Here is a 10,753-nt window from a genome sequence, read left to right as displayed (position 1 = left end):
CTAAGTCCGCTAAAATCTCCTTATATTCTTTGATCTTCTTGTATTTTTCCTGAGCATTCACTGTATCATCTCAAGCAGAAGGGTGGCATGGGGTGGCAAGGGCTATGGCTGCAGGACTCCAGGGGGCCCCATTCACATCATTGACTAAGACACGGAAGCTCCCTGGAGTTGTACTGCTTGGCAGCACATCTACAACTCTTTACTTAATATCAGGAATTAATTTTCCTCTGCATTTATCCTGTCCTTCATTTGATGATTTATTTATTAGTTCTGTAATTGCATTATGATGGTTCTTTTGTTTCACTGGCTCTGTAACTTCTCTATTGTTCTAGAGCTTTTTTAAACAGTTTGACAGCAATATGATGGACATACAACAAGCTGTAAATATTTAAAGTGGCAGTTTGATAAGTTTGGGCACATGAATTCACCATAAGAGCATTAACAGAAATCACCATAGTGAATACACACTCCACCCCCAAACTTTCCTTGCACCCCTTGGTGTTCTTTTTATCTCCTTCTTGAATTATTAACTGTACCTGTTTATTTAGTTATTTTTGTCTTGCTTTTAGGGTATGTAATACACATCTTCAACTTTCCACAGTCCACCATTAGCTGATATTTTATCACTTCATGGATGGTGTAAGAATCTTAAAACAATATACTCTTTCTCCTCTCCAGGCCTTGGAGCTATTGTTCCTCTACATTTTACTTCTCTATGTGTTATATTCCCTTAGATGCATTGTGGTTAGAATTATTTTAAATAGCCTATGGTCTTATAAATAGATTTAAATAATAAGAAAACACCTTTTATGATTATTCACATAGTGATCCTTTCCAGCACTCTTTATTTCTCTTTTGTGTAGATTTCCATTTCCTTATGGTATCATTTCTTTTCTGATTGAATGCTTTTCTTTCCCATATTTTGTGTGATTAGTTGTGATGAATCCTTTCAGCTTTTACTTATCTGAAAAAACCTTCCCTTTGCCTTCCTTTTGGAAGACTAGTTTTGCTGGGTATGGCGTTACAGGCTGGCAGGGTTTTTCTTTCAGTACTTTAAGACACGTGCACAACAATGTTCACGGCAGCACTGTTTACAAAAGCCAAGACACGGAAGCAGTCTAGATACCCATCGACAAGTGCATGGATAAAGATGTGGTACATAGGCACCATGGGACGTCAGTCAGCCATGAAAGGAATGAAACTGGGTTATTTGTAGAGATACGGATGGACTGAAAGTCTGCCATGCAGACTGATGTAAGTCAGAAAGGAAAACAAGCGTCATATTAATATATTAAAACATATATATGGAATGTAGGCAAACGGTGCTGATGAACTTTTTTTTTTTTTGGTGGCTGTAGTCACCATCTGCAGTGATTTTGGAGCCAAAGAAAATTAATCTGCCACTGTTCCCACTTTTTCCCCATCTATTTTCCAGATGAAATGATGGGGCTGGATGACATGATCTTAGTTTTTTGAATAAGTTTTTTTTATTTTTATTTTTACTTAATTTTACTTTACAATACTGTATTGGTTTTGCCATACATTGACATGAATCCGCCACTGGTGTACATGAGTTCCCAATCCTGATCCCCCCTCCCACCTCCCATCCCATATCATCTCTCTGGATCATCCCCGTGCACCAGCCCCAAGCATTCTGTATCCTGTATCGAACATAGACTGGTGATTCGTTTCTTACATGATAGTATCCATGTTTCAGTGCCATTCTCCCAAATCATCCCACCCTCTCCCTCTCCCTCAGAGTCCAAAAGTCCGCTCTACACATCTGTGTCTCTTTTGCTGTCTTGCATACAGGGTTATCATTACCGTCTTTCTAAATTCCATATATATGTGTTAGTATACTGTATTGGTGTTTTCCTTTCTGGCTTACTTCACTCTGTATAATCGGCTCCAGTTTCAGCTGATGAACATTTTTGCCAGGCAGGGATAGAGATGCAGATGTAGAGAATGGACTTGTAGACACGGCAGAGGAAGGAGAGGGCAGGACAAATAGAGACGGGCGTTGGCATATATACACTACCACGTGTATAGCAGATAGCCAGTGGGAAGTTGCTGCGTAGTACATGGGGCTCAGCTTGGTGCTCTGTGATGACCTAGAAAGGTGGGATCGGGAGTGTGGGGGGAGGATCAAGCGGGAGGGAATATGTGTATACATACGGCTGATTCGTGCTGTTGTACAGCAGAAGCTAACACAACATTGTAAAGCAAATAATTATATTCCAGTTAAAAAAAATGAAGGTATTGCTCCTTGTCTTTCGTTTCCCATTGGTTCTGACAAGAAATATGTTGTTATCTGTGTTTCTCTGAACATGATGCATCTTTGTCCTGCCTCTGGCTGCTTTTAGAATTCCTCTTTATCACCAGTTTAAAGCAATCTTTTGATTGCATGGCTTGGTGTATTGTTCTTCATGATTTTTGGTGCTTAGGCTTTGTTGAACTTCTTGGGTCTTTGTGTTTACAGTTTTTATCCAATTTGGAAAAGTTTCAACCATTATTTCTTTCAGATATTGTCCTGCTATTTCCTTATGACTCCAGTTACACATCTATTTAGGTTGCTTGAGATTGTTCCACACTTCAGTTCAGTTCAGTTCAGTTCAGTCGCTCAGTCGTGTCCGACTCTTTGCGACCCCATGAATTGCAGCACGCCAGGCCTCCCTGTCCATCACCAACTCCCGGAGTTTATTCAAATTCATGTCCATTGAGTCGGTGATGCCATCCAGCCATCTCATCCTCTGTCGTCCCCTTCTCCTCCTGCCCCCAATCCCTCCCAGCATCAGAGTGTTTTCCAATGAGTCAACTCTTTGCATGAGGTGGCCAAAGTATTGGAGTTTCAGCTTCAGCATCAGTCCTTCCAATGAACACCCAAGACTGATTTCTTTTAGGATGGACTAGTTGGACCTCCTTGCAGTCCAAGGGACTCTCAAGAGTCTTCTCCAACACCACAGTTCAAAAGCATCAATTCTTCGGTGCTCAGCCTTCTTCACAGTCCAACTCTCACATCCATACATGACCACACTTAGGCAGACTTTAATCTTTAAATTTTATTTCTTTATATTTAATTTTAGATAGTTTCTATTGCTTTATTCAAAGCTTATGAATATTATTTTCCTATGGGGGTTTATTGACTGTTAATCTCATCTAGTTTGCTTTTCATTTTAGACACTGCAATTTTCATCTCTAGGATTTTGATTTTGGTCTTTATATCATCAGTCTCCATTTCTCTTTCCCCCAGTTTCTTGAATATGTGAAATGCAATAATAATTACTGTTTTAATGTCTTTGTATACTAATTATGTTAACTGTGTCATTTTTAGGTCAGTTTTGATTGATTATATTTTCTCATTATGGATTAGCTTTTCCTGCTTCTCTTATAATCTGTTATTGCATGTCGGTGCTGTTGAATTTTATCTTATTAGGTGTTAGATAGTTTTACATTCCTTATATATTGTGTATTTTACATTCCTATATATATAGGAATATATATTCTTATTTAATATATGAATATGATACTCATATATATATATATATGCATATACATAAGGGCTTCTCAGGTGGCATGGTGGTAAAGAATCTGCCTGCCAGTTCAGGAGATGTTCAGAAACTCAGGTTCAGTTTCTGGGTCAAGAAGATCCCCTGGAGGAGGGCATAGCAACCCACTCCAGTATTCTTGCCTGGAGAATCTCATGGACAGAGGAGCCTGTCAGGCTACTGTCCATAGGGTTGCAAAGAGTTGGACATGACTAGAACAACCTGGCACACACATACACATACTTATATACATACATACATACATACATATGTATATATATTTCGTATGTAGTTTGCATGCATATATATATATATATATATATATATATATATATATATACACTGAGCATTGTTCTAGGATGTGCTTACATTCCTTAAAAACTTAATCTTTTCATGTTTGCTGTTAAGCTTTGCTAAGTCTGACCAGAGCAACATTTAGTGTTGGGCCAGTTTTGCTCCACTTCCTGAAGAAAAGTTTAAGTGCTCTGTCTCTTGCCTGTGGATTCTGTCTGTTCCTGTGGGAACAGGAACCCTTCCTAGCCTGCAAGATCACCTGCACATTTGATGCTTAGAAGCCCCAGGCCAGACGCTGAGACAATTGTAAGACATCTCTTTTGTTTCCCATCTCTAAGGGATCACCATTCTTTGCGGCCTGTCCTGGTCTTGAGAACTGTTGTTTCAAATATTTTGTCCCTGTTCTTGCTTGTTTCAGGTGATGAGGTAAATTGAGTGGCCATCTCTTCATTTTGGCTGCAAGTGAAAGTTTTTCTGTTTCATCATCTGTGCTTTATCTTCCTATTTTGGTACATTCATTTATTTACTTAAGGTTTATTATCATGGAGACAAGTGCTTCTATTATTTTTATTTTTATTTTTTCCCCAGACTGGATTCTTTACCTGCTTCTTCCTTTCCCTTTCTTTTTCCCCTGAACAATGTTTGCATGGTTGCCATACTGATTATTTTAATCTTGCTTATACTTGACATAGAGACTGCTGTTCAGTTCTTGACTATGAAATTTTGAGTGGATTTGCTTAATGTTCCCTCTTAAACTGAAACATATTTCTTTTTCTGTCTGAACTGTACAGTAAGGTTTAGTTGTTTTTATTGTATAGAGCCTTCTGTAGTTGAGAAAGCAAGGGGAAGAGGACAGATTTAAGGAAGAAAAATCTTTCCATTTTAACCACACACAGGGTCATCTGATTTTCAGAAAATATTCAGAGAACTAGGTTGTAAACACCATGAAGTCAGAGATTTTGGGGGGAGGGGCCAGTTTTGCTCACTGTTGTGTTCATAGCCCCTAGAATGGTGCTGGCAATAGTAGACTCTCAGTAACTGAGATTTGAAGGAGTAATTGATTCTGTTTATTGACTCCTTGTTATCTTTTTGGGGGCTTCCCTTGCAGCTAAGTTGGTGAAGAATCTGCCTGTAGTGCAGGAGACCTGGGTTTGATTCCTGGGTTGGGAAGATCTCCTGGAGAAGGAAATGGCAATCCACTCCAGTATTCTTGCCTGGAGAACTCCTTGGACAGAGGAGCCTGGAGGGTTACAGTCCCTGGGGTTGCAAGAGTTGGACATGACTTAGCAAATAGAGATTTTTTATGTGGACCATTCCTGAAGTCTTTACTTAATTTATTACCATATTACTTCTGTTTTGTTTGTTTGTTTGTTTGTTGTTTCAGGCTTTTGGCCACAAGGAACATGAGATCATAGCTCTTTGACCGGGGATCAAACCCTCACCCCCAGCACCAGGAAGGCAAAGTCTTAACCACTAGACTGCCAGAGAAGTCCCTTAACTCCTTGCTTTATTGTAACTACTCCCCTCCAGAAGGGCCCAACTTTCTAGATCAAGCAGGTAGGTAAAGAATCTAGGTATCAAACTGATACAAGTGCTCAACAACCAAATTGACTGACAGGCATCACTTGGGCCAAAGTTCTTTCAGGCAACAGTGCTCATCAATAGAATGGGTAGGACCATGCAGACATGTGGTCCCATGACATAATTTAGGCTGATTTCACCCCAAGCCAGTTGGAGAAATCATGCTGTCTTGAGGGCAAAGACCTCATTTAAACTGACATAGCTCTCAAATGCTCCCCCTTTTTCCCTAGCACAGACCCGGGGGCCTCTTTGTCCCTAGCATAGACCTCTCCCAAGCTCCAACCGTGGAACTTAATTAGATCATGTGTTGGTCCACATCCAAGTTCCAATAACCACACTTATTAATACACATTGCTTTTCTCTTTCTGTTACTCCCTTCTAAGACAGAGAGGGGCTCATGAACAGACCAGCCTCTGTGGGAACCTGTGCTTCATTTGGCCAAGCTCCAGCAGGTTCTCAGCTCACCTCCATCTTGAGATGGCGAGGATATAAACAGTCTGCAGCGATTCCACGCCTTGCTTTGTCTGTACTTCCTCAAGGTCCTAGTGACCTGTATATTTTCCATTGAGTTCACTGATCAGACAGTCTGTGTTTATTAACCATTGTGATATATTACCCCTTCAGTAGAACTCATTTCCTTTTGATCACTATTGCCCACTCATCAACATTTCTATGCACCATAAATATCACAGAGCCTCTTGACTGCAGGGTGGTGTTTGCTCCAACGTGTTAGAACCTTTCAACCTCTTTCTGGGCTCTGGGGCTCAGGATGGTCCTCAACATCATTGCCCAGTCTCAGCCATGGTTTCTGGGATCCCCAGAGATGTGCTGCCTCATGGGAATGAGGAAGAAGGAAGAACAGGCATTGTGAGGTCCTGAGAGACTCCTAGTTAATAAGAGAGATGCAACCTACACTGGCTTTTTCGCGGTGTCTGCCAAAAGTTATGATGGGGTAAGATAGTTGGCCAGAGAAAGAAGCCTCACAGTGCAAAGGGGCACAGCCATTGGCAGGTCTCTAATGAGATGTATCTGGTTAGAGGGCTGTGAGTTCCAAGCTTGCCAATATCTGAAATGGAGAGGAATGACAGGGTGCTCACAGAAGGGCAGTAAAAATGATCGAGCCTCCACAGAGACTTATTTATGACCAAGGCTCTGGGAGCTACATCCGTTTTACTCTGGCCCCGCAGAGCAAGGGAGCGAAGGGGATGCTGGTGGGATTCTTTGTAAAACTGAGCACAGGGGACTGGTGGGAATGGAGGTGGACTTTAAAGCGAGGGAAAAGTACTGAGAAGGAATCTGGGGAAAAGGAGGGGAAAATGTAGAAAAGGAGAGGAAGAACTTTGGGGGTGGACTGTTGAGACAGAGACTACTATGCACCTGCAGGGGCCCTAGGATTAGAGGGACAGCTGGGGAAGGATTGCAGTTACCAGGGTCAGTGGTATCATTAAAATCCATCTCATCTCTCTGTCAAGGTCAGAGCTGGAGCTCTTCCCCACCTACTTGCCCCCCCCCCCAACCCCCCACAGAAAAATTAGTTGCTCAGTCACGTCCAACTCTTTGCAGCTCTTTGTAGTCCACCATGCTCCTCCATTCATGGAATTTTCCAGGCAAGAATATTGGAGTGGGTAGCCATTTCCTTCTCCAGGAGATTTTCCTGACCCAGGGATTGAACCTGGGTCTCCTGCATTGGCAGGCAGGTTCTTTACTGTCTGAGTCACCAGGGAAGGCCACTCTTCCCAAATCACCTTCCCAGTTCTCCATCCTGGGGACCTCTGTGTCTCTCTTTACCTCCTGGAAACACAGTTAGAGGGATACACTGCCTCCCCCAGGCTGGGGGCTGCCTGGGACTCCAGCATCCAGCACAGGGCTTGGCATAGAGCTAGGTGCTCTAGGAAAACTGTGAAACCAAATCCCCAAACTGGGGCTAGAGAGAGCGGGTGTAGGGTAGTTTAGAGACGGTTCAACGTGCCTCAGTGCCTCCTTTTATTCCCATCCAGGGAGGCCTCTGGCTGTGGAAACCTCTTTATGTTGCATTTAATAGAAGCAATAGGCTGCTGGGAAACGTTGCTCTGAGACCCGGACTGAGACTTAGAGAAGTATGAGGTTGAACTGTTGGAGAGGTGTCTTCAATTCCACTTCCAAAATTACAGTGTAAAGCTCTTCAAAGAAGAGATGAAATAAGGATAATCATAATAGTCATGGTGAGGTCCTACATTTCTGTACCACTTACAGGTCACAGAAAGCTTTCACATCCATTAACCATTTGCCCTCGTAACATCCTCGCCTATCTCAGTGGGTTGTCAGGAAAATCAAAGGTTTCCCCCAGGAACTGAGATTACAGGCATGCCCCACTTTAAGCAAATCCTGCTGTGAGCATTTAGGTGAAGAAAGCCAGCTTCGTAGAGGAATTTAACGGTATTATTTTAAATGGTGGGTTCCCCAGCATGCGAAGAAATAAGAGGCAATTTACTAGAAACTGTGATTGATTGACACATATCTTGTTCTGAATGAGCCTCATGCCTTTAGCATGTAATGTGTGCTGAGCGTGGCTATTTGTGTTGGGAGATATGGGAAAGAATCTGATATGGTCAATCCTAAGAGAGGAGAAATCTCTGAATCTTGGGATTCATTTTCCAACCTTTGCACACACAGGAGGGACTATCAGGAGCTATCTTACCTACCTGAGATGGCCTTGGTGGTGTTTAAAGGGAACCTCCTCCCCAGATGGACCAGAACCCTTCTCTGACACCTTTGATTTAGATCTGGCAAAGAGCAGCGAGCGGTTTCCCCACAGCATGGGGGAGGTTGTCAGTGGCCGTGCTTGCTGTCCAGTGAAGGGAGGGGGAAAGATCCAGACACAAGCAAGGATAAACAGGGGAGGGGGAGCAAGATCAGGTGCCATCTGGTGCTGAGGGTCCTGACCCCACTGTTCCTGCGTTTCATTGCTCAGTCCTGCTCTCTGTGATCCAATCACTTCCACCTCTTTCAAATTAAGATAGATTTAGGTTTCTTTCACTTATAATCAAAAGAATCACTCATAGAATCCTTTCTGAAAGACATGGGACATATATGCCTAGGGCATTTGATACTTGCAAAGGCAGTTAAATAGGGTGGTTGAGAGTTTGTGGCTTGTGTGATAGCCACTCAGTCGTGTCTGGCTCTTTGTGACTCATGGACTGCAGCCCACCCAGGCTCATCTGTCCATAGCATTCTTCAGGTAAGAATACTGGAGTGGGTTGCCATTTCCTTCTCCAAGGGATCGCAGGCAGACGCTTTACAGTCTGAGCCAGCAGGGAAGAATCCTTTGCTGAAAAACATGGGATGTACATGCCTAGAGCATTTGATACTTGCAAAGGCAGTTAAATGTGGTGGTTGAGAGTTTGTGGCTTAAATAACTGAAATACAAAGATTGGAGATACCCAAATATCAATCAGAAAGGGATCAGTTAAATACATTTTAGTGAATGTCTGTAAGGATATATACACCAAAGGAAGTAGGATGCAGCTGCAGAAAGAAAAAAGGAGCTTTCTGTGCTGATACAGAAAGAGAGTCAAGCTCTTTAAAGTTAAAAAAGTAAGATATGTGCTGTGAGGTACCACCACACACATGTAGGAAGGAAAACTAGAACACCAGATCCGGAACATAATTTTGCAGTTTCTTACAAAGTCAAACATGTATGATCTTTATGACCCAGCTGTTCTCCCCCTGTGTATTTACCCAAGAAAAATGAAAACTTATGCTCATATAGAAACTTATACACAAATGTGCAAACAGCTCTAATTGTAATGGTTACAAGTAAAAACAACCCAAAGGCCTTCCAACAAGTGAATGGATAAGCTGTGCCGCATTCACCCAATGAAATACTGCTCAGCAACGGAAAAGAGTGAACCACTGATAAATGCAACGTGGTGGGTGCTTTATCTTGAATTTAAAAAAGCCAAATTCAAAAGGCACATACTATGCATTCCATTTGTTATTTATTATTCTTTTTAAACAACTTTTATTAAGGTAAGGTTGATTTATAATTGCCAGTTGATCAAATTGCCAACATTCGTTGGGTCTTTGAAAAAGCAAGAGTTCCAGAAAAACATCTACTTCTGCTTTATTGACTATGCCAAAGCTTTGACTGTGTGGATCACAATAAACTGTGGAAAATTCTTCAAGAGATTGGAATACCAGACCACCTAACATGCCTCCTGAGAAATCTCTGCTGCTGCTGCTGCTGCTAAGTCGCTTCAGTCGTGTTGGACTCTGTGTGACCCCATAGATGGTAGCCCACCAGGCCCCCGTCCCTGGGATTCTCCAGGCAAGAACACTGAAGTGGGTTGCCATTTCCTTCTCCAATGCATAAAAGTGAAATCTCTATGCAGATCAAAAAGCAACAGTCAGAACTGAACATGGAACAACAGACTGGTTCCTAATTGGGAAAGGAGTATGTCAAGGTTGTATATTGTCACCCTGCTTATTTAACTTCTACGCAGAGTACATCATGTGAAATGCTGGGCTGGATGAAGCACAAGCTGGAATCAAGATTGCTGGGAGAAATATCAATAACCTCAGATATGCAGATGACACCACCCTTATGGCAAAAAGTGAAGAAAAACTAAAGAACCTCTTGATGAAAGTGAAAGAGGAGAGTAAAAAAGTTGGCTTAAAGCTCAACATTCAGAAAACCAAGATCATGGCATCTGGTCCCATCACTTAATGGGAAATAGATGGGGAAACAGCGGCTGACTTTATTTTTTGGGGCTCCAAACTCACTGCAGATGGTGACTGCAACCATGAAATTAAAAGATGCTTGGTCCTTGGAAGAAAAGCTACGACCAACCTAGACAGCATGTTAAAAAGCAGAGACATTACTTTGCTGACGAAGGTCTGTTTCTCCAGTGGTCATGTATGGATGTGAGAGTTGGGCCATAAAGAAAGCTGAGCACCGAAGAATTGATGCTTTTGAACTGTGGTGTTGGAGAAGACTCCTGAGAGTCCCTTGGACTGCAAGGAAATCAAACCAGTCCATCCTAAAGGAAATCAGTCCTGAATATTCATTGGAAGGACTGATGCTAAAGCTGAAGCTCCAATACTTTGGCCACCTGATGTGAGGAACCAACTCATTGGAAAAGACCCTGATGCTGGGAAAGACTGAAGGTGGGAGGAGAAGGGGATGACAGAGAATGAGATGGTTGGATGGCATCACTAACTCAATGGACATGAGTCTGAGTAAATTCCGGGAGTTGGTGATGGACAGGGAGGCGTGGGTGCTGCAGTCCATGGGGTCTCAAAGAGTCAGACATAAGTGAGTGACTGAACTGACCAACTGTCTGACTTATGAGTTT

This window comes from Ovis aries, chromosome 25 (assembly GCF_016772045.2).
Source record: "Ovis aries strain OAR_USU_Benz2616 breed Rambouillet chromosome 25, ARS-UI_Ramb_v3.0, whole genome shotgun sequence".
Classification (NCBI taxonomy): domain Eukaryota; kingdom Metazoa; phylum Chordata; class Mammalia; order Artiodactyla; family Bovidae; genus Ovis; species Ovis aries.
The sequence above is the reverse complement of the archived record's forward strand: the minus strand, read 5'-3'. Positions refer to the sequence as shown.